The sequence below is a fragment of the Canis aureus genome, chromosome 18 (assembly GCF_053574225.1).
Source record: "Canis aureus isolate CA01 chromosome 18, VMU_Caureus_v.1.0, whole genome shotgun sequence".
Taxonomy (NCBI): Eukaryota; Metazoa; Chordata; class Mammalia; order Carnivora; family Canidae; genus Canis; species Canis aureus.
The window spans coordinates 21,265,623-21,284,151 of record NC_135628.1 but is presented as its reverse complement, the minus strand read 5'-3'; the positions used below and the strand labels follow the sequence as shown (position 1 = coordinate 21,284,151).

Here is an 18,529-nt window from a genome sequence, read left to right as displayed (position 1 = left end):
AACGTTCAGAGCCATCCAGGGAGGGTCAGCTGTGAGAAGAAGCTGCCAGCGGAGGGGCTTTCTCTGGGTATGTGGCACCACACACCTGTTTTGGGGAACACCTGCTAGAAGGTGACTCCTGAAGACGACGGTGCAGGTCTGTGAGGACCCATTGGGACTTGGGAAGAAAACTCATGGCGCACCTACAATGAAATGATTTATGCTAAAAACAAGGATAATAAATATTCAAATCGATCAATTCTTATTTTACCATATTTGACTGTTATGTGTGCTCTTGTGGTTGTTTACTTCTATTGTACCCGGGTGATAGATATCCTTTGCGATGGTGAGCCACTCAGTGTCTTATCCTGATTCTGCAATCAATGATGTCAGCTTGAAACTGACCATGGTAGGCATATTTATGCCATGGAAATCAGCAAATACTGCAAATCAGTGCTTGATTTATTGTTTTGTTGACTATCTAGACTTAAGAAAGTGATGGAGAAAATGCTAATAATCCAGATTAAACTTAAAAGTATGTCATATCTATAGCTGCTACATTGTGACTAGCACAAAAATTTGAGAAAATACCCTTCTAGTGTTTGAAAACCATTATCTGATTCAACAGTCACGCATGTCATTGACGAACAAATACAGTTCTGACATATGTCTTCGCTTTTCACTTTTGTCCTACTCATTAATGTAAATGAAAATATCAAGCACTATTCATATTGGATCTATACTCACTCATCACTTGTAACCTAGGATGGGTATGGATACCACAGTTCATAAAAAAAAATTGGCAAAAACCTTCTGAGTGTGTGAGATTATAATGAAATTTTGCTTATTTTTATTTGCAAATTATGTGCTATACACCTTTCAGATCAGTAAAGTTTATAATAAACCCATGTACACACACACATATATACGCAGCTTCCCACACCCAACCTCCCCTCCCCACCCATGCTGAGAGCTGGTTGTTAAATGTTCACCAGCACATCATTGCCCTCATTGCATTTACAAATATACACTAGTGAACTCTTCTTTGGGAACCCGAAGTAGGGAGCTTGTTTAGAGGCAATCTTATCTCATCTACTAGATTATATGCTTCTTGAGTAAAGAGCCCATCTCTCATTCAATCCTTTATCTGCTATGTTGCCTAACATAGATCCTGTATTCAGTAAGTGCTCAAAAATGCTGAATGAAGAGTCTAGCTCAAAACAAACATGCCAGTTAATGGTTAATTGCATAAAATACTCATGATAGGGGGAAAACACAGGAAGTTCCAAAAGTAGAGCACAGCCATGTAGACTCCATGGTCCACTATAGTTCAGGACTAGCTGTTATGATGAAATCGCTCTTTTACTTGCAAGAAGCTCTCTGATAGTTCACAAGCGTTGGTAGCTGAGCTTGGCTCTCCATCCCTCAACCATCTTCTCTGCTTATGGTGTGGTCTTTGGAAGCCACTTTATCAAAGGTATGCGGTGTCAGTGCGGTGGGGCATGGCAAAGAGTACAGCTGGAATGAGGAAGGAGAAGGGAGAAGGAATGAGGAGAAGGTGAAGTTATACTGGTTCCACGAGTTATACTGGTGCACATGATATCTTTGCTAGGTGGCAGGGACTGTGCTACATATTCTTCAAACAGTATTTTATTTAAACCTCACAACTGACCTTGTGATGTCACAGTACTGATCCATCTTACACTTCTAAAAATTGAGGCTTGGCAACGTGAACTAACCTAACCAGTAGGTGCTGGACCCGCAGACCCAGTGCTGGATACTCTACGGGCTGGGCTGCCTCACTGATGGATGAGGTGTGGCAATAGCCCAGGACCATCTTTTCTCATGCCTCCTGGTGTCCCGGCCATGGGTAATATTTGGGATTATATTTTGAAGTTTATGAGTCTGCACCAGGAGAACAGCTGGGATTTTGGGGGGCAGCTTCTTGAGTTACCGGTGCATCGGGAACTTTTCTGGAGCGAGAGAGGATGCTATAGAGCTCTGCTGCTCTGGGTTAGGAATTTGCCTGCTTCTTTCACACAGGCCAAGTCCTCAAGCCTCAGAGGAGGAGGAGGTCACGAGGAAGCCTGTTGCATGCCAAGCTCAAGCTTAACGTGCCCTAGGGAGGGACGTTCCAGAACATGCCTCAAGTGGCTTCTTCTACTGTTTCACAATTTTTACTTCCAGGAATTCCTAACTGATATCTGTCCTGAATTTCTCACCATGTTTTAGTATGTTTCCATACCCAAGGGCGCCCGGTTAGCAGAGAATTCACACAGTGGTCGTCTCTGGGGACATCATGGGTCTCAGGTTCTGAGACATCCTCAAGTTGTGTTCTCAGAGGATGCTGCAAGCCTCCAGACACCAGTTTTTGTACAAGGCCAGAAAGCGTTGGTGTGTGAGTAGCCCACCATTGGAATGGGTGGCCGCTTCTCACCACCTGGTCTAATTGCAGTGCATTTGTTAATCCTGCAGTGAGTCCTGCGATACAGGCTGCAGTAACATGTCTCACAAACAGCTCACTTGGTCTGAAGGTGAAGGTAATATGCCATCCCATAGGAATTCTGCTGCCGTTTAGCTAGCACGCGTTAATGTCCACTTATTGTAAAGTGTTCGAGGAAGCCCTTTATTGCCCACAAATCGCCAAAGCGATTTCCGCCTGTGTGTGTACAAATGTTGTGTGTGCCATTTAATGAGGTCCTTGTGAACTCAGGAACCCTAGTAAATATAAACTTCATATAAAGTCCCAGGTCATAAATCAAGCAACTATTGCAAATGACCTTACCATCTAAAGGTCAAATGTGCTTGGTCCCATCAAAGGACTTTGATCTTTTGTAGTGTCCAAGGACATTGCAGCACTTTGTTACAGTGGCCTCATTTCAAGGGTCCCTTCAAGCATGTGCGTTTCCTGAGATCTGCTAGGAGCTCCTAAGTTCCCTCATCCGGCCATTTGTTGCATTTCTATCCCCACAGCCCCTCAGAGGGGCAGCCACGTTCACCTCTCCTGTTCACGGAAATTTTCCTCTGTGACACTTGTGAATACTAAGTGAATACTGGCTATTTGAACCCATCCCACTTAGAAGCCAAACCCCTGTCGCTATAGTTTCGGCTAGATTGAAGACCAAAGGCAGAGGTAAAAGTCAGTGTAGCAATGCAAAGCATTAATCTCCTATGTCAGTTGTGTTCACTCTTGCTTTTTTACAAAACATTTCAATAGCTTGACATATTATTCATTTATATGCAATCGGAAGAATTTCCTTTGCTTCACGCTGCACATTTAACCCATGCACCATTGTGGGGCTTTTTCATTGCTGTTGTTTTTTAACAAAGGTCATCTCCGTGCTAAAAATAAACCCAACAGAATAAATGCGAGGCACCACGCCCCTAGCTCTCCTTTATCCTTTTGATACCATTTTCTCTGTGATGTAACTGAGTGATTTTGCAGCAGAAAGCTCCAAAAATTAAACCTGAACTTTCCAAATAGCTCCCTAATAACCGTTGCCCAAATCAATGGGGCTCCATGAATATTTTGACACAGTTTAAATGGGTTTGTATCCTCACCACTGAGATCGGGTGATTTAGCCTGTCAGGCTGCAAATGTGGAAATATCACCTCTCACTGAGCAAAGTCCAATATCTCATTAGAAATGAAAATAGAAGAGAAGGGAAGCACAAATGCTGTCAGTGGCGGTGAGGAAAGAAATTAAACCTCCGGAGGCCTGTATATCTTATACAAAAGATTATGCACTGCCAGGCTATATAAATCATGCCAGGGCTCTGGGGCCGCAATGGACTAGAAAATAAAAAACCATAAAAGTGTCATATTGAAATACAGTCGCCGAGAATTCTTTTATGATGAGTCTAAATTCGCCTGACATTCTCGCAAATTCAGGGGCCTGCTTGGGTTGTTTATACCCGGCCTTTCTCTGACAGTCACCAAGTCCCAGTTTCCACAGCAAATTATTCTAAACAGGGCTTATTATCAAGGCATAAAAAAGTTAAAACACAGATGGCTGGAGAGTTCCTGTTTAATTTAAATGCCCTGTGGCCCACATCAATGTGAGTCTGTCTTGTCCTAGATTTACTATCGATAAATTGGCTGCACTTATTAGATGGCAGAGGCCTAAGATGTTGGTGGGGAGTATTTCAAATAGAATTAACATGAAGAGATGCAGAGCCGTATCCTATCATCTGTGAAATATGGAGAAGGACAAGCCGTACATAAACAGGTAGGACCACTCGTACCCGGGTCTACGTGGGCTGGCGTGACTTCACCAGGAGGGAGAGGAGTTATACCCGTTATAGGAATTAATTACAGACATGGGCTTAATTACTGGTTGTGTTTTCTCCTTGGGTTAAAATTTTTTTTTTTTAAATAAATGATCAGCATAATCCAAGCAAATGGTGATCCAGATTTTCAGAGCAAATAAAGGAGGTTTGGGCCCAGAGAACCAAACAGGGTCTCTACAAGCATTTTATGTGAAATGACACAATGCCAGTTTGTGAAAATATGGGCCGGCTCTCTCCTTGGCTGATTTATCTTGCGGCCTCGCTTGTACATCAGCCAGTCAGTTGGCAACATTTGCTGGGTCCTTATTGTGCTCATGGCATTGCGGTGGGTGGCTGGGAAGGTTGAAAAGATGCAGGGAAGCCTCTGTGCTAGAGGCCAACCATTATTTTATTTGATATTATTTTTATATTTTTATTTATTTATTTTTTTAGAGAGAGAGAGAGAATGTCACACAAGGCGGGTGGGGAGGGGAGGGACAGAGGCAGAGGGAGAAGCAGACTCCCTGCTGAGCAGAGAGCTCAATGTTGGGCTCAATCTCAGGACTCTGGGATCATGACCTGACCTGAAGGCAGATGCTTAATGGACTAAGCCACCCAGGTGCCCCTAAAGGCCAACCATTAGAGCCGAGGGAACCTAAGCTAGGCACCTGACAAATAAGAGTCTGGGCACAACAAAAGCTGCCATTAAGTATATCCTTTATGTGAAAGCACAACTGCAGGGTGGCACCAGGGTGACAGTGGAGAACTGGGGAGGTTTTACTGTCAACAGTAGTGATTGGGACCCAGGCAGACGGGGTTTTGCCTTTTAGTAGGCGTGTGTCTGTGGGTCCATGGTAAATTCCATGCTTTCTCTGATCTTTCTCTGAGAAAAACAGAATAATCTAACCGACCTCAGGGAGTGTGTATAAGAATCGAATGAGAGGACACATACAGAGACGCGGCTTAATGCCTGGCACATTGTAAATGTTCAGCTCCATAACCACGGGGCAAGCTAAACTAACACTTGTCACTCTGGCCCTGGAGTTAGGGAGAGCTTTCATGACCCACTGAAGAAGCCAGTCAAACATCCAGTTAAAATGAGAGACCCATGTTGTTCCTTGTGCCCTTAGAGCAGCATTACTCAATTTCCTTCTTGGAGGGCTATGAAGGGTTCACCCATCTGTGCTCTAAACCAAACACCTCCTTCTTCCCCTTTACACAAAAAGATGATCTTGCTTTCAGAAGTGAGAGCACATTCTAACATTTAGGATGGAACATATCAATAGGAGGTGGGTGGCTCACTCCAGTCACGTGGCCTGATCTGCCACCATCACTAAAGGTTATCAGGTGCCTTTGTGGGACCTTCTTCTGGACGCTGTTAGGACTTCAGGTTCCATTTGGAGAAATCCCAGTTTAAATAGCCCTCATGGCAATTAACTTCGGTCAACCATATTGAAGACAAGGGCTCTACCTGCTATTTGTACTGGAATCCAATGTGAACTATCACCATGTTATCCCCCTGAGACCAAGTACTACAAAATGTCCAGCAGAACATGGTGTACTGGTTCCCGGTGCCAGGGGAGGACTCTAGCTCCATGGAATAGCAGAGACCATCACAATGCCAACCATCAGGATAGAAGTCCAAACACTTCACCAAGGAAAACACCAAGGAAAACACTCCAGTGCAATAGTGGATGGGACAACCCTTCTGCTCATATCTAGAGAGAAGAGACCGAGCAAAATTGGCTCCAGTAGAGTACTTCAGTCCCTCATGGCTTTAACGGCTAGCAGGTGCCACCAGCAGCCGATGCAAGGCAGTTGTCCTATATGTCGTCTCTCATGCTACAGCAGAAGGCCCCTGAGCCTCTTCCTGTGTAGTCAGAAATATTGACATTTGGTGGTCATTGAGGGAGTGATGGTTCAGCTGAACAAAGAGATACTCACTGAGCCTGAAACAGGGAAGGATACCCTCTCCTTCTGCCCCCACGAGGTGATAAGCCAGGTACAGGCTGTGTGGGCTCCTTATCTCCAGGTGAGGAAGTGTTCCAGGCCCAAGACCCATTGTTATGGAAAGATTGCATGCTTGAGGCTGCCATTACCAAACCAAAAATTATGGTGGGCTTCTCCCTACCTGAGATGAAGGAGAAATGCTCCAGGGTCTACTATGTTTCCCAGAAATGAAGGGATTAAAGGCAAGGTGACTGGTTACAGCCTTTGGCTTTATTACTCACCTGTGTGGTCTGACTCAGGGTGGGGGTGGGGGAACGGGAAGCAGACCAAGGAGGAAATCTGTGGCATGGGCTACTCTTCTTCAGGTTTGCTTTGCAGGCTCGGGCTCCAGAAGTCCCAGCTCCACTTAACCTTTTTCCCAGGTGTAGGGAAAGAAAACAACTGAGCCAATGCTTGGCTAACTGTGGGCAAAGACTCCTGAGTCTTCACTTAGAAGGTTCACCCTAACTCATGCCTCCAAATGTCCTTGCCTTCTGGAAAGTCAGCTTTCTTCAGAATTTGAAACTTGGCTCTGACCAAATAACTTTGAAATTGAACACTGTATCTCTAGACTGATACCCCAGTAGGTGTCAAGGCCACATTTGTTTCCTGCCCAGCACTTTTTCAGTGGAGGAAGGATGAATGCCGAAGCATGCAGAGGAAGAGCAAGTCTACCTTGAGTGTTCTGCTCCCCAACCCCCACCCCCAAAACACACATACTATGTTACCTGCCTTTCACCTTCTCTTTCAGCCACCAGGCCCACTGGTTCATCACTGTGACACGGGTGGAGAAGCCAAGGCCTGATTTCCAGGAAGTTCCTCACTGGAGCAAGAGTGTTTTGTTAAGAGTAAACCCACTAGTGCCTTGCCCTGCAGTCCCACATTCTCATTCACTGTCCAGATCTTGCTCCAGGACCGAGGTGTCATTCCCCCACTGCCAGGAGCTCTGCCTGCTGGTGGCTTACAGCTGAATCCCTGCCCAAGAATTGCCTTTGGCCACAGAGTGCTGCCTTGCCCAAAGTTACGACCTCTGCTGGAGGCATCTTGCATCCAATGACTTGCCAGGGTGGGGAGCTTAAAAACCCAATACTCCTGCCTCTGAAGGGCTGTCCCAGCTCCTGTGGGCCTGGCTGAGGCCTCTGTTATGGCAGCAGCATGGCTTACCCTCTCCTTCTGCCCAGTCCTGATTCCCTTGTGCCCCCATGGGTATGGTTCCTGAGTCCACTCTCCAAAACCCCTCCTGCATACAATCTCATCTCAGAACCTGCCTCCCAGGGAAACTGATCCATGACAACTCTCCTAACGTCTCCTGGGAGAAGACGTTCTGGAAATTGAGAAGGAGAAAATGCAATGACAAGTCATCAAGTGAGGTAGATTCAATATTCAGACCCTATGGCTAACTTCCCCTCCCTCTTTCCTAGGTGGGAAGGTGGGTGGGGGAAATATCGTTATTGGTACAATTAGAATAAAGTGTGTGCTAATGAGGTGGTTGATCCGTATTTCTTTTGCTAGAGGGTCATCACCATCTGAAAAGACCATATCTGTCAAATTCTAAAGGCTATGATATATTCTTAGGCAAATTTTCCATGTTTTGGGGCAATCTAAATATAAATCTGTGGGGAGACCTGAGGCCTGGTTTATGAGGAGGTGATTAGTAGATCACCTAACATATGTGATTTAAATTAAATGGTACAATCTTCTTGCATTATGTCTAAAGTTCCAGTGAAGTTCTGATATTTGAGTTTTGAAAAATTGGTCTCATATCGATATAAAAAATAGGAGATTAATACCTCATCAAGTCTTACTTGTCAACTAGTGTCTATCTATCTATCTATCTATCTATCTATCTATCTATCTATCTATCATCTATTCAAAGATTTTATTTATTTGCTTGATAGAAAGCAAGAGAACACAAGCAGGGGAGCTGCAGAGGGAGAGGGAGAAGCAGGCTCCCTGCTGAGCAGAGAGCCCAACATTGGACTCATCCCAGGATGCTGGGATCATGACCTGAGCCAAAAGCAGACGCTTAACTGACTGAGCCACTAGGCATCCCTAGTTGTCAACCAGCTTAAGCAAGGTTAGTACTTAGAGGGAGTGGGGGATGTGGGTGTGTGGGCATAAGAGGGTGTAAAGTGAAGTGTGGGAAGCAAAGACATAGTATATTTTACGGTTTATAGCTTATGTATACTTTATATTTTAAAAAGTTGATTATTTTCATCATCATGAATTTATTGTTACTGTTACCTTCTATCTGTGTTAAGTGTTTCTGGTCTTCTATTTATGGCTACTGATGTGAAGTTTTCTTTTAAGACAAATTTATCTAAATACAAAATGAATAAAATATTTACTAGTACAAAGTGGCCTGTAGATATTGTAAAAAAAAAAATCACAATGGTCACAATGGTGGTATGTAAATGATAACAGTTTAGATATAAAATCTATAGGTCCAAGGTGCTAAAGAGAATTGGAGAAAAGAGATCATTACCCAGCACATTGTGGGAACCTAGCAAATATTAAGTAAAATCCCAAATGACACCATGCGTTTTTGTTAGTGTTTTTCGTATGCACCCTCCCCCACCATTGCATAGTGTGCAAAATTATTTGAGGGCTTTCAGCCTCTAGCACATTTGCACTGTCTACGAAATTTTATTACTTATCATGCTTGTGTTATTACTACTCATTAATTACACACCCAACATGTATCAGGTATCAGTAAAGCTCATTAATTAAACATAAAAGCTAGAGGATTTACAGAGAATTTTGGGGGAAAAAATTCCCAGTCTGGAAGACTTCCAGACTAAATATAGAAACTTGAGACAACTAGTGGTTTTCAAACTTTTGCAGCCACAGAACATTCTGTTCGAATAAATCTTACTGGGAAGCTCAGAGTAATGAGGGGGGGAAACTGCACAGAACGGCCTGGGCTGGGGGCTGGGGGTGGGGAGCACACCTAAGGGTCTTCCTGTGCCACACAGGCAAACTGTCCCCACCCCCTGAGGCTCCCAGGATGTGGCCCTCCATTTGAAAACCTCTGGCCGGGATCCCTGGGTGGCGCAGCAGTTTGGCGCCTGCCTTTGGCCCAGGGCGCGATCCTGGAGACCCGGGATCGAATCCCACGTCAGGCTCCCGGCATGGAGCCTGCTTCTCCCTCTGCCTATGTCTCTGCCTCTCTCTCTCTCTCTGTGACTATCACAAATAAATAAAAATTAAAAAAAAAAAAAAAAAAAAAAAAGAAAACCTCTGACCTGAAACAATTTTCTTTCTCATTCTGTCTGCACCTGTCATTTTGTGTCCAGGGCCCAGTCAATGGGGATTTATTTTACCATATGAGGCGGTGACCAGATATTCACTCTGAGAGTACTGCATGCATGTCTCGTCCAGGAGACAAAATACATACATAAATAAAAAAAAAAATCTGGATTTAAAGGAGAAGCAAACAGCCTTGTAGATCATAAGCTCCATTCAGGGCCTTGCAGGAAAGCTCGTTACCCGTTGCACAGCCCTGGCACCTGGCAGGCCCCCCAAGGCACACGGATGGCACAAATGATAGAAGAACTCAAAGGGAAAAGTTAGGCAATGATACATTTTGAAGAATGGAGTTAATAGGGCAGAGGGGTGCACAGTTTCGGGACTTTTAGCAAATGAGTTCTTGTACAGAGCAGCCAGGGCAGCGGGACGGGCCACGGTAATCCAGCTACAAGGAGCCCTGAAGGCTGCGGCGCTGGGGTGAAGGTAGTGGTGATGAAACAGGAGGGAAATTGTGAATCCATGATGCTTAGAAAAGAAAACAGTAGGGGCGCCTGGGTGGCTCAGTGGTTGAGCATGTGCCTTTGGCTCAGGGCATGATTCCGGAGTCCTGGGATCGAGTCCCGCCATCAGGCTCCCTGTAGGGAGCCTACTTCACCTTTTGCCTATGTCTCTGCCTCTCTCTCTGTGTCATGAATAAATAAATAAAACCTTAAAGAAAGAAGCCCCAAAAGAAACAGTAGTGGTAGTGGGTGGGGTTTGGGAAGTGGAAAACTTGGGCAACAAATGATTTTTGTCTCCATCACACAGACACTATGCGAAGGATTGGAAATGTCATAATCATTCCTCATGAAGCTGGTCAGAAGTTTAGCTCATGGTGTAAGGGGAGTGTTGCCTTGGAAGAGCTAACTCTAGCTGTGTGGGCGCTGTCCAAGTCATGCGGGTTGGGACAGGACGGATAAATGAGCATCCTCATGTCATCCGTGTCAGACTCTCGTCCCTCCACCCTGCCGCTCCTCCCTTCCCCCCTCCAAGCCAACCTGTGAGGCCCTGGGTAGCTGGCACCTCTTCTCCAAGCTTTCCCAGACAACCTAGCCCTTAGAAAGCTCATCCAGCCCTGAACACTTCCAGTCCTCGTTGCCTGAGATGTTTATCGACATCCGTCCCTGCCGTGTGCCGGGTGTGTATGTGGGCTGTCTCCCTGCCTGGATGAAAAGGACATTGAGGGGAGAATCTTCTATTTCTTTACACTTCCCATATTACTTTTTCCCAGACCTCTCATGGGGCCGGCACCAAGGCCATGCTTGTTGAATGACACTGATAAATGGCACAGCTTCTGGCATGCTCCATTTCCAGTTCACTTCTATTCACTGTTTTTTTTTGGATTATCCAGCCCATGAAGGCCCACAGACCAGGTCTTGGGACATCTGTGCAGCCTTAGCCTTTCCTGCAGACGGAGGTAGGAACATCACTTTCTAACAAAGAAGAGCTTATGTTAGCAGAGCTCTGGGAGAAAGGTATGTTTGGGTTTTCCTGACTCCTGATTCGGAGGTTTGGTTGCAAAGATTCCCTAGAGGGGCACCTGGATGGCTCAGCGGTTGGGCGTCTGCCTTTAGCTCAGGTCATGATCCCAGGGTCCTAGGATCGAGTTCCATATCGGGCTCCCCGCAGGGAGCCTGCTTCTCCCTCTGCTGTGCCTCTGCCTCCCTCTGTGTGTCTTGCATGGATAAATAAATAAAATCTTAAAAAAAAAAAAAAAGGTTCTCTGCATCTAGCCTCCTACAGACCTCAGAGGTTGATGCAATTCACTCTCAAAATAATAATGGCTGGGGACCCCTGGAGCCTGGGGCCTTTTATCAGTAGGATGAGAATTTGCCTCTTGAATCAGTAAACACATGAAGGGCTGAGGTCATAAGACAAGGTGATTTCCTTGGGCGCAGCACAGCATTAGGAGCAGCTCTGGGACATGCTGAGACCCCTGAACCCAAGGCAGCAACAGCACAAAGAAAACTTTACTGCACCAGGGTTACCTCAATTGGCTACCAATGGGCATTTTAGATTTCTTCAGGAGGAACCATGTACCTGGACCCTGGAACATCTTCCCAACGCTGCCTGCAACTCTTGGGGGGGAGGGTGCCTCTCTCATCCCACTGTGGGCCTGTGGTTTTCTTCTGCACCTCCACCCGAGCTGCTTCCCAGGACACAGCCTCCTTCCCCGTGTCTGCCCACCGAAGCAGAGGGGGCTACACTCAAAAGACGTCCACTTTCACCGAGCAAGCCACCCACGGGGCAAAAATGAATGTTCCACGGAGATGAGAAAGCAGAAGGCTTTATCTCTTGTAGCAAAAAGCACAAATTTAGGAACAAGCAAGCTGGGGCTGGATTACCCTTGAGACTTAATGACCAGAACTAAGATCTGGAGCGTCTACCGAGGGTTTTCATCACCTTGCCTGACAGTTGGATGCCTCTCAGCTCAAGGAGGTCACTGAAGTGAAACTGAAGGCTGTTTTTCACTCGTGTCTCGTTGGAAGCTGGCGGGCCGCTCACCTGCTCCACTTGGCTGCCTCTTGCCTGCCTCTCTGCTCAAACACTGTCTTGGCTTGGCAGCACTACAAGACAGAATAAAAACATACACTTCTACCCAAATTCCTGTCTCCTCTCATTTACACAGCAGATGAAATGATTTCTTTCTTTGTCTTCTACCGGCAAGGATTCTCGCTGCCTTGTTCCTGTTCGCTCTACATCAGGAGGAGAAAAAAAGAGTTATCAGGTAACTAAGATGTCACAGCTGTTCCCACAATGAAGTATTATTCCCATTTCACAGATAAGGGGAGTTACCCATATAACATCCATCCACCCATCTCCACTCAAAAAATGGTCACTGAGTGTCTATTTTGAGCCAGGCAAAGTGCTACTTACTTTGGACTCCAAATCCAGTGCTCTTGCCACCTCACCCTAGATATCTCAGGAATATCCTCTTCGATTATGAGGAGCTTGTTTTATTTGACAATTACTTTTGAGGCATCTCCAATGTGCTGGCACATTCTTTTTTTTTAAGTTTATTTATGTATTTTTGTTTATTTATTTGTTGTAGTGATCTCTACACCCAATGTGGGGCTCAAACCCACAACCCTGAGATCAAGAGTCGCCCACTCTTCTGACTGAGTCAGCCCAGGCCCCTGTGCTGGCTACATTCTAAATGTATACAGCAAAACCAAACAAAAAGAGAAACAAAATCCCAAAGAAAAACTCACGCCTTTATGAAGCTTGCATTCTAACTGGGGGAGACAAACAATAAAAATTATTTTTAAAAAGTTAGATATGGAGCATGTCAGTGACATATGCAGTGGAGAAGAATAAAGCAGAGAATGTGAAGGTGGCGTTTAACAAATATTATGTCAATAAAATTTTTTCCATGAAATTAATGATACCCAAGCAGAGATAACATATTTCCATCCACCATAGAATGTTCCTTGGTATTAGCAATTTCTGCCCCTAAACTTTTTCAGGGGCAGCTAAAACTGCTTTCCTGCTTCTTCTTGCTTGGGGTGTCCATGTCCCATGATATGGCCGCTGTTAGGAGATTCTCCTCATGAATGAAAATAGAACTGCTTGGTTCCTCCATCCATAGCGAAGGAGCTATGGCAGAAGTAACTTCTGTGCATTTCTCTGGCGACATTTAGTTAAGTTATGCTTCTTCTTCTTCTTCTTCTTCTTTTTTTTTTTAAAGATGTACCATAAAACCTTATTGATTTAGCTCAGCAGTTTGAAATTTATGATGCTTTAGATAGGCTTTGGCTTGAGATTGCCTTGAGGAGAGGTGGATGTAAGCAAATTAAGAATAAAAATAAGATTGCTAAACATTGCACTACTTAAGGGAATAAGTTGCTTTTTTATTATTTTGAGTAAGTTGTTTTAAACATATCAGAGGGACTAAATCATACTTGACTGATATGCTCATTATAAATAATTCTTACCTATTTCTAAGAGCAGGAGCCAATTATATGCTTGCTACCTTGATTTAGACTCATAAAATTGTGCTTTAAGCCCATTTGGATTGGCAAGTCACAAAATGGCTTTTATTAAACAAACATTCTAGAATTCACAGTTCACTAAATTGAGATCCACCTTCTACCCAAATTTAGCTAGATTTTAATGTGTATGGCACATCTCCAACCTGGGTTTTTCCTGTAGCCCGTTTCAAAAGACATATTTGTTCAGCCTTATCAGTGAGGTACTCAATCATGCTTCCCTTGTATCAGGCACCTCAAGGGCAGGAGATAACACAAATGTGTTTGGTTTTTAATAGCTGGAAATATGTCTACGTGAGGTTGATTGTATTTACCCAATGCCAGATATCTGAAAGGCATGTGAAAAATTAAGGTAATCATTGGTGCTTCCAAATAGCTGGATGTTAGAGTCATATCTGCAAAACATAGGTTATGCTGCTATGTCAGATTTGGGATACTTCGGGAGGTTGGGAGTCGGATGGGGATGGTGGTGGCAAATGTCAGACTGGGTGGGTATGTAGGTGGGTGGCAGATCTGATCCACAGAGATGGCTAGGTCACTGAATCTATATGTACATAGGGATGCATCATTTCATTCCTGAGACACTAATTCCAATGTTGAGAGTTCAAATCTAGTTTATGTTTTCTTTTCATTATTTAAAAAATTTCAGAAATACGCCAAGAGGAAAAAAAATCACCCTAATCCTATCAATCAGATAGCGATGGGGCACCTGAGTAGCTCAGTGGGTTAAACACCTGCCTTCTGTTGGCCATGTCTATGTCTTCCTCTGTGAGATTTCTGTTCATGTCTTTTGCCCATTTCATGATTGGATTGTTTGTTTCTTTGCTGTTGAGTTTAATAAGTTCTTTATAGATCTTGGAAACTAGCCCTTTATCTGATATGTCATTTGCAAATATCTTCTCCCATTCTGTAGGTTGTCTTTGAGTTTTGTTGACATGGACATGGCCAACAAGCACATGAGGAAATGCTCCGCATCACTTGCCATCAGGGAAATACAAATCAAAACCACAATGAGATCCCACCTCACACCAGTGGGAATGGGGAAAATTAACAAAGCAGGAAACCACAAATGTTGGAGAGGATGTGGAGAAAGGGGAACCCTCTTGCACATTGGTGGGAATGTGAACTGGTGCAGCCACTCTGGAAAACTGTGGAGGTTCCTCAAAGAGTTAAAAATAGAGCTGCCCTATGACCCAGCAATTGCACTGCTGGGGATTTACCCCAAAGATACAGATGCAGTGAAACGCCGGGATACCTGCACCCCGATGTTTATAGCAGCAATGTCCATAATAGCCAAACTGTGGAAGGAGCCTCGTTGTCCATCGAAAAATGAGTGGATAAAGAAGATGTGGTCTATGTATACAATGGAATATTCCTTAGCCATTAGAAACGACAAATACCCACCATTTGCTTCTACGTGGATGGAACTGGAGGGTATTATGCTGAGTGAAGTAAGTCAATTGGAGAAGGACAGACATTATATGGTCTCATTCATTTGGGGAATATAAAAAATAGCGAAAGGGAATAAAGGGGAAAGGAGAAAAAAATGAGTGAGAAATATCAGAAAGGGAGACAGAACGTAAAGACTGCTAACTCTGGGAAACGAACTAGGGGGGTGGTGGAAGGGGAGGTGGGCGGGAGGTGGGGGTGACTGGGTGACGGGCACTGAGGGCGGCACTTGACGGGATGAACACTGGGTGTTATTCTATATGTTGGCAAATTGAACACCAATAAAAAATAAATTTATAAAAAAAAAAACATCTGCCTTCTGTTCAGGTCATGATCTCAGGGTCCTTGGACTGAGCCCCACGCTGGGCTGTCTGCTCAGCAGGGAGTCTGCTTCTCCCTCTCCCTCTCCCTTTGTGTGCTTACTCTCAATCTCTCTCTCTCTCTCTCCCAAATAAATAAATAAAATCTTAAAAAGAAAGAGAGATAGCTACTGTGATGATTTTGACATATTTCTGATATGTCTTTTTGTTTTTTCTTTAATGCAAACAGACTGAAAAAATAACCATCAGGATTATATTATTTATACAATTTTACATGCTACTTTTCCCACTTACTACAATTAGGGCATTTTTTTAATGTTAATAAATACTTACTGAAAACATAAATATCTAATGGCTACATCATAATTTATTCAACTTTTCCCTTGTCGAACATTTAGGTTGCTTTCATTTTTCCTTGCTTATAAATAATAAACATTCTTGAACATGAATACATGTTAACAGCTCTGACAAATTACTCCAGGTACTCATTCTTGGTTACTCTCCTTAACTTCAGAGAGGCCTATGGAGACATAAAGTAAGCCTGAGATCTAGATGTGTGACCCAATGGCTCATCTGTAGTAAGAATGTTTTGGAGTCACATTGTTCCAATTACATTTATTTTATTTGTATTTTTTCCAATTACATTTAATCAGTTAATTTCTTTAATTGCTTGTTCAACAAGAATTAAAATTAAAATAAGAATTAAATTAAAATTAAAATAAGGATTAAAGTCATACTATGTGCCAAGCACTGTAGGGGATGGCAAAAAGACTTTGAGGAATGCACTCCATTTTTAAATGACAAAAAGACTCCAAAGTCCTTTTGTTGGAAAGACCCCACTCTAGACAACACTGAGAAAAGCTTTGTGTTTGCTGGTAGCAACTACTAATAGTTATAGTGAACTTCCTACATGTTGTTCTAGGTGTTGTATGTACATTTACTAAATTCTCATGATAACTACTAGTATGATCATGAGCTCCACTTCACAGAGAGGTTAAGTAATTTGTCCAAGGTCACACGTCTAATAAGTGATGGAACTGTGATTTGAACCTAGGCAGTTAAGCTCCAGAGTCCATATTCTTCACAAGCCACATGTATCTTGAATATACCAATGTAGAGAAAAGATGTTATAGAAGGGTTATGTGTAAATAAGCATTTTCTAGAGGTGAGCTGTTTGCTTTTGGTTTTGTTTTGTAAACTTTCTATAATAAAGCAGTTTGGGTTTTGTTGTCAAAGTTATTCTGATGGCACTTTCCTCAATGCTTAGAATGTTAATAAGATTTTCTAACTCAGGGACACCTGGGTGGCTTAGCGGTTGAGTGTCTGCCTTTGGCTCAGTGTGTGATCCTGGGATCCGGGATCAAGTCCCACATCAAGTCCCACAAGCCTGCTTCTCCCTCTGCCTATGTCTCTGTGTCTCTCATGAATAAATAAATAAATCTTTTTTTTTTTTTTTTAAGAATTTCTAACTCAAAAGAAGCAAATCATTTCATCTGGTTTGGGTAAGTGAATTATTTGCAGGTAGAAAAGCCATCATTCCACCTGCCTTGTCTCAAGAAACTTCTCGGGGAGAGTATTGGAAAAATAATATTATTTTGTAATAAACCCAATAAGGCAACGGATTTGTAATAAAGAGCTCATTTGATAGATACCTTGTTCATGTTCCTAGTATAATAAAAAAAAGTTTGTTGAATGGATGAATGAACAAATTCGTGAACAATCCTTTAGGCTGCAAGGCTTACAAATGAATAGTACTATGACCCAGACTCAGTGGTGTGCTGGTGCCAGCTCCTACTGGCTCATATTTCTTTCCAACTTTGTGTTCGGTGACTTGGCATTAGTGGGAAACCACCAGCCATGGTGGGAATATTTAAACCACAGAAGTCAGCAGATGCTACCCATCAGGGCTTTTTTTGTTTTCTGGGAGAGCTGGTTGTTAAACATTAGCAGCACACCACTATCCGGGCTTATTAGAAAATTCATAAGTGAGAAGAAATTCTGCGAATCCAGGAGAAGAAAGAGGGAATTGTAGTAAGAACATCAATTTGAACACTCTTCTCCTCAGTCTGGAGTCATTAGGTATGTTGCTCTTTTACTGAGTTATTTCAGAGTCTGGGGAGACTTTGTTAAGATAGTTGAGATATTTAGATGGTCAGGGGGTGAGGGGAGCTGAAGCGTAAAGGCTGTTTGGGGCAGGACAAAAGAATGATAAATAGCTCAGGGGCACTGTCAGTCTCAGCTGAGATCAAGTTTCCTTTCCAGCCCTACAGCATTAATGGCACCCATAATTCAAGCAGGGAATGTTGGTGGACACCCATCCGCGAAGCGCATGGTGAAGTATCGTTTGCATGCAAGGACAAGAAAATGGGCATATTCAAGCTGGAAGGAAATGTTACACAACATCTGGTCCAATCCCTTCATTTCCCTGGTGAGGAAAAAGGAGACCTGAGAGCGTAGAAGGGCATTTCCCAATGCCATGGGGCTGATTAATTAATTAAAGTGGTTTTCAAACTTTCATTTATTTTTATTTTTTAAGTCTATTCATTTCTATATATTTATTTGAGAGAGAGAGCACAAGCATGAGAGAGGGAGAGAGCACAAGCAGGGCGAAGGGGTTGAGGGAGAAGCAGGCTCCCCACAAAGCAGGGAGCCCAATGCCAGACTCGATTCCAGGACCCTGAGATCATGACCTGAGCCGAAGGCAGATGCTTAACCAACTGAGCCACCCAAGCGCCCTATTTTTATTTTTAAAATTATTTATTTATTTTTTTTACAGCACTGATTTATAATAAGGAGCTGGATCAGCCTGCCTGGTGTGACTGTCAGCTTGCCACTTCCTTGCTATTTGACATTGGACAGGTTACTTAACCTCTGTGTGTTTTCTCAGCTATAAAATGAGGATGTTGTAGGGATTAAATAATACATGTAAAGAGCGTACAAGTAGTAAATTCTCAATAAATATTAATAACACAGAGCCTTTGTGAAAATACTGGTTACTTTTATGGCCAGAGAGAGAAAGAGGGAGAACATTCAGGAAAGAAAGATATAGTAACATATTGAAAACTAGCATACTACTAATGCATAATATATTAATTCAATATATTAATATATTGAAAAGCAGCAGAGACATTAGCAAGACATTAACATTTTGAAATCTCCCAGCTAAGAAATTTCCCCCAAATCAGATTGTGCAGATGTTCTAGTGAATGATTCACCAATAGGATTAGTTAGTTATTCCATTCTTTTA

General features: G+C 43.3%; 2 long non-coding RNA genes across 2 annotated transcripts; both read left to right on the top strand.

The window, feature by feature from the left end:
- The first annotated feature begins 3,882 nt into the window (after positions 1-3,882).
- Positions 3,883-15,120, top strand: LOC144288289 (uncharacterized). The gene is made up of 5 exons (XR_013356249.1): positions 3,883-4,207; positions 6,988-7,606; positions 8,135-8,313; positions 10,876-12,252; positions 14,427-15,120. It is a non-coding gene; the product is annotated as an uncharacterized LOC144288289 (long non-coding RNA).
- Positions 15,121-17,128: 2,008 nt separating this feature from the next.
- On the top strand, positions 17,129-18,256 carry LOC144288288 (uncharacterized). Its single transcript, XR_013356248.1, has 3 exons — positions 17,129-17,361; positions 17,545-17,710; positions 18,059-18,256. It is a non-coding gene; the product is annotated as an uncharacterized LOC144288288 (long non-coding RNA).
- The last annotated feature ends 273 nt before the right edge of the window (positions 18,257-18,529 follow it).